The sequence below is a fragment of the Cyprinodon variegatus genome, unplaced genomic scaffold (genome assembly GCF_000732505.1).
Source record: "Cyprinodon variegatus isolate N-32 unplaced genomic scaffold, C_variegatus-1.0 Scaffold816, whole genome shotgun sequence".
In the NCBI taxonomy this organism is placed as follows: domain Eukaryota; kingdom Metazoa; phylum Chordata; class Actinopteri; order Cyprinodontiformes; family Cyprinodontidae; genus Cyprinodon; species Cyprinodon variegatus.
This window is the reverse complement of record NW_015151269.1, coordinates 343,757-350,143: the sequence shown is the minus strand read 5'-3', so window position 1 is coordinate 350,143 and position 6,387 is coordinate 343,757. Positions and strand designations below refer to the sequence as shown.

Sequence of the window (6,387 nt, the reverse complement as noted above, 5' to 3'; positions counted from 1 at the left end):
TTGCTAAGACTCATACTTGACCTTCAGCATGTACTGTTTTGTTGCTAAGAAAGTATAGGGCCACGTATAAGGATATATAAGGCAATAAAACTGTTGCTACACTATCTTGTTGAAGACGTGGCCTGACTGTTTCCACTGCCTCTGATAAAGGTATTGCTGAATTTACACAACTATAAGCATATTTGTCGTGTCTTTTATTAAACATTCAAAAATGGTGTTCCACAATTTTGTCCAATGCAGCTCTGCCACTAGGTTGGTCCAAGTGCACTGGCTGGAGGTCATCATCAGGCTGCACCCCCACCACAGGGATCCTCTCCTTTCTAATAGTGGCAATGGTATGCAATATGGTACATGCAACAATAACGTCACAGGTCTTGTCAGGTCAGTTGCAACCCTTAGACGTTTTAGACACTGAAATCTTTCCTTTAGTTGCCCAAAGGTCATTTCACTGCATGCCCTTGTCCTGGCTAGAGCTGGACAAGGTCGAATAGGTTTGTGGTCAAGGGTTTGGCTCAGGGAAGGGCGTGATAAAATACTGCCTGCCGGCATAGCCCCTGTCTCCGAGCAGGAGCCCATCAAAATCCCCATTAATGGAAAAGTCAGTTTTGTTAGGCTCAGCATAAGTGTGTTTAATACTGTGAACCTGATATGCATGTTCCCTTACCACGTTCAAATAATGTACATAAATGTGACTCTCTAAAAATTATTGAGTCGTGCACTGATCCTGGGAATTTTGCATCCACATTTGTCATATGATAGAGTCAAACACCATATAAGAGATTATAGTCAGTGAACTGCATACTTTTTGCTTCTATTCCTTTTTTTATGTAAGATATTGCTAATCTGGAATATTATAAATTTTAAAGTAACTTACCTGCACATTTACACAGTGAACCCCCTTTCGGTTCACAAAATCCCCTTCATTTGGGCCTGATGGGGCCCTGATTGGGATGTGTGGACAGTCTATGGTTATCATTTATTTCTCTCACCTGATTCCTTTGGTTTATATTCAGTTCAGCCTGAGCATTCAGTGCCAGATCATTATTTGTCTTTTTGTTAGCCTCTCTGTTATTTTGATTCCTTGGTTCATGTTTTGGATCCTAGCAGCCAGTGGAAAGAGGGTTTTGTGTTTGTCTCGTCTCCTGATCGTCCACTGTTCCTCCCCCGCTGAGTCCTCTGGGTTTTTGGCTCTATATGTGGGGAGGTTCAGTTTTTATCCAAGTAAGCCTGGCTCCAGGGAGGAGACCAGTTTAAAGGTCCTGCATCAAGTTCTGGTTCCACGTCCTGTCTTGGATACCTTCTGCCACTGAGCCTGCCCATCTGCACCTGATCCTGTCTGCTCCTGTGCATGACCACCTGGTCACGCTTTCGGACCCTGTCAGACTCTGAACCTTCCTGGGAGCTTGTGGATGCCTGGAAGTCTGGATCCTGCCACCTGTTCTGTTCCTGCCTGATCTGAATCCTGTTTCTGTCTGTTCCTGTTCTGCTCTGGATCCCTGACCAGGATCGGCTTCCAGCATGTCCTCTGGGACTGCAGCACTCGGGGACATTCTTGGACTGGACTGTTAAACCAGGTAAGTGGCCAACTCAGATAATCATCTTCTGTCAGATGATCGTGGTCACTTACCTGTGTTTCTCATGCAGAATGTCTGAGATTGGGCAGTGTCCCGCCTCCTCTCCTTCAGTGTCCGCAAGCCACAGCTCCACTTTAGTTTTTGTTTTGTTAATAAACGTTTTGAACTTTCCTACTGACTGTCTCTCCTTGAATACTGGGTCCATCTGTCCGTGGTTTATGACACCTGGGGTCTTAAGTGCCTGGAAATACCACAAAAATCCCTAAAAACTGCCTGGTTCCATGTAAACTTTGCGAATGGCACGACAGACAGCACTTTTCACTAAGTTCTCTGCATCTCCAATAGTGTAAAGGAAAGTGCCAATCGCCTGCGCACATGTTGCTATGACAGCAAGTCCAAGATGAGTGTTGAAGAACCAAATGATTCAAGATCATGCTAAATGGTCAACCATCTAATCCTGCTAAGATTTGACGGTTCTTCTACGAAGAACAGAGCCCTGGTCTTCAGGGATCCCTACCCTGTGTCAGAAAGCGGTGTTGGTTTGGAGGAGGCAGGAGGTTCACAGGCACTGAGGCAGGAATCAAAAAATCCAACAAAAAATAACTCACGAACCAGAACCTAGGAGACATCAGGGGAAAACCAAAATCTAGGAACCAGGAAGAGACAAGGAAAGCAGACAGACGATTGACCAGAGGTTAGACGAGAGGTTAGATGAGGATCCAGCAAACAGGAACTGAAGAGGGAGGGCTTTTAAAGGGGACAGAGACAGGGAGAGGGCTAATGAGGGAATTGAAAACAGGTGAGGGGTGAACAGAAAACAGAGCAAGAGAAAGGGGACACAAGAGGGCAGCAGAGGACAACAAATGGAAAACCTGGAAGACAGGAACTAATAAGAAAACAACAACAAAATAATAATCAAATAACTAGGATAAAGAAACATGGTGAAAAGAAAACTAAAGACTAGAAATCAAGGAGCAAAAGAAAAACATAACAGAAACAGAAACCTAACACCCTGCATGTTTTAGATATGTCTCTATTGTAGCACACCTGATTCAAATGAGGGCTCCTCCTCTGCCAACAAGTGCTGCAGAAGCCTGTTAATCATTCTTTTCTGGTGTGATGCAACAAGGAAACAACAAAGCCATGCAAGACAGGGTCCCTGAGGAACAGGGGGGAGCCTCTGAATAGTGGTTAAACCTTTACTTGTATACATTAATATAATGTACTATTAATATAGATTATACAGAAGCGTATTGCATTCACCAAAGAAAAAAAAATCTGACAGCGTATCTCAAGATCAGTATCTCGTAATTACGAGGTATTATCTCGTAATTTTGAGATAAGATACGCCGGTTAAATCGTCTAGGTGTGACAGGGGCTTAACTGACCTAGTTACTGATTTTCTTTTAAAGTTCGCACAAAAAATACAACAAAACTCTCCTGAATAACCAGGAAATAAAAAAATGTAAGCAGAGCAGAGACAGAGGACAGTCTGAGAAAACCTGTTCCTGATCAGGTTAGCTCTGGACAGAACAGAGTTACAGATATAGAGGTTGAGGAAACTATTTGTGAAACAGAAAACTTTCACTGATCTCAGGTTTAGATAACTTAGAGTTTTCACTAAACCTGCTGAGTGAAATGAGCCTCTGGATGGTAACAGCATGACAGTGGAGGACGAGTAAAGGTCAAACAAAAGGCAAAGACGTAAATAATACAGAAATTAACTGGAAATAGGAGGTGGTAATAATCAATTGAAAACACCAACAAGTAATTTATGGTGTCAAGTTAAACAACTGTAAATAAATTAAGTTTGTTCATCTTGATATGAAGCCAATTTAAGAAATGTTTTTATTTTAGAGATACGTATCTTAGCTTCCCTTCACTTGCTTTCATTCATAACCAGAATGGAATTTAATATCCTTGTTCTCACTTATAAAGCCATAAATAACCAAGCTCTGTCTTATAAAAGAGACCTGATTGTTCCTTCTGTTGCAAACAGAGCATTTTAGTTTCAATCTACAGTTTTACTAATTGTGCATTAAGTTTCTAAAAGAAGAATAAAAGGCAGATGTTTGAGTTATCAGGCTCCTCTCCTATGAAACCACATTTTCACTTTTATTCTGGAAGGACCTGTCTACTGTTAAGACTAGGCCTTAAATTTTCATTTTTGATAAAGCTTATAGTGGCTCAGAATATCCTGATCCAGCTCTGCAGGTATGCTTCTATAAATTCAGGCGGCTTTTTTTTATTGTCATTACACCATCTGAAGTACAGAACAACGAAATGAACTCTCTACATTTAATCTGGATCCCCTGCACCACCATGGCGGTGATGCAGGTGATAAGCGTGCAACCCATGTTCAGGGACTTTGGTGCTTGATGCTGCCATCAATACCTGCCCCAGCTACCTTTTCCATCAATGTAAACTGTGTTGTAGCAATGCATCATCTCAGCTGCAGCCTTTTCTGCTCAGTTCTTTCTGCATTTTTTCATTTTATTTTTATTTTTTGCCTGCAGTCTCACAGGTCCTAGGAAAACCGAATGCTTATAGACAGAAGTGTTCACAAATAACATGCCACGCCTGACCTTTGGAATGCTGTTGTGGCCTTATCTTAATGCAGGAAGCATCAGTCTCAATGGATCACTGCAAAGCAAGAGCCCTTCTAACACAGCCACTGCATATTTATTCTTTGCAATGAGAAGCTTTCCTTTTTACATAGAGCAACACGATCTTTTATCAAACAGACACCTTTTTCTTCTGTAGTTGCACCTTTCAGTCAATCACCAACATAGACCATTGGCTAAAAAGTTGACTGATTGATCTTGTCTTGGGTCAGAGCTCAGATGCTTAGGCAGCCGTTAGATATTACTTTAAACTATCTGATGGAAGACAGAGCGATACGAAAGATCCTTCCTGCCTACAGCTATCAATAGATAGAACTATGGATAAATGCATTGTTTTTATCAAATTTAGCCCACAAATTATCTATTTTTCATCAAATCTTACTTTTATTGAGATAAATATTCACATTCTCTAGGAAATGGCTGATTAGATTAAATAATAGATTTGCTGTAGGAACAAAGCAGCCTTTAAAGTGGTTTGGTATCTTCTACCATCTCTTCTTCTTCCTGATTGTGCTTTTTTGAAGCAAAGTTTTAAAATCTAATGTTTTTTTACAACAATTTTTACAATTTTTATTATTACACAATATTGTTTCCTCAGTTTTACAAACGAACATCTTAGAAGTTAAAAGTACATTATCTTTATTTTTTTGTCTTTGCCATTTTATTTTTTGTGTTTGTAATTTGTACATCATGTGTTTAGCATGTTTTATTACTTTTATTCAAGAGAATATAATTTTCTACTTTTTAGCATGTTTGAAAAAGAAATATACTAAATATACCACCATTCAATAAAGATATATGTGTTACAGTCTATAAAAACATATTTACNGTTGCACCTTTCAGTCAATCACCAACATAGACCATTGGCTAAAAAGTTGACTGATTGATCTTGTCTTGGGTCAGAGCTCAGATGCTTAGGCAGCCGTTAGATATTACTTTAAACTATCTGATGGAAGACAGAGCGATACGAAAGATCCTTCCTGCCTACAGCTATCAATAGATAGAACTATGGATAAATGCATTGTTTTTATCAAATTTAGCCCACAAATTATCTATTTTTCATCAAATCTTACTTTTATTGAGATAAATATTCACATTCTCTAGGAAATGGCTGATTAGATTAAATAATAGATTTGCTGTAGGAACAAAGCAGCCTTTAAAGTGGTTTGGTATCTTCTACCATCTCTTCTTCTTCCTGATTGTGCTTTTTTGAAGCAAAGTTTTAAAATCTAATGTTTTTTTACAACAATTTTTACAATTTTTATTATTACACAATATTGTTTCCTCAGTTTTACAAACGAACATCTTAGAAGTTAAAAGTACATTATCTTTATTTTTTTGTCTTTGCCATTTTATTTTTTGTGTTTGTAATTTGTACATCATGTGTTTAGCATGTTTTATTACTTTTATTCAAGAGAATATAATTTTCTACTTTTTAGCATGTTTGAAAAAGAAATATACTAAATATACCACCATTCAATAAAGATATATGTGTTACAGTCTATAAAAACATATTTACTTTTATTTTTATGGAGGTTATAATGCATAGTTACACTGAAATAGCCTTATCCTCCAGCGCCCTCTGCTGTTTTGGCTACAGACTGCAATCTCATATTGGGAACTGTACCCTGTAAAGTGATTTAGTGAATTTCTGGTAAACAAAACAATAACTGGTTTGTTTTTATTTGTAAATTCATAACTTCCCTTTTATTCAATGCATTTTCAGAAACTGCAAAAGAAAATAGTGCATAAATATATTAGTAATATGTTTGGAATAAACAAAAAGCCTTTTACTTAGTTGAATATTATAGAAAACATTTTGCCAGAAAATTTTATGTGGTTTGCATCGATGAAGAACTTGCTACATATTTTCAACAAATATCACAATATGTTTATTTCAGATCTGGTTTTGTCATGATGGGTTTAAGGTTCTTAGCCCACATGCAGAACACAATGGAGGCTGGGTAAAAGTTTAACAGAGTTTATTGAATGTTCAGAGACACACAAGATAATGTACAGGATCAGGAGCTGGTCCGGGCTGGTTCACTGAAGTCTGCAGAGATGATAGTTTGATTAGCGGAGCAGGCAGATGAGTTATGAGTCCTTAGATAATTCAGATTCTACCTTGATTGGGTCCGGGTTTCTCTTTGAGAGAGAGGGAACCGTTGGGTCCAGAGACTGTTGGTTCA

General features: G+C 38.5%; 1 pseudogene; it reads right to left on the bottom strand.

The window, feature by feature from the left end:
- Positions 1-205: 205 nt before the first annotated feature.
- On the bottom strand, positions 206-3,931 carry LOC107098850 (annotated as a pseudogene).
- Positions 3,932-6,387: the final 2,456 nt, after the last annotated feature.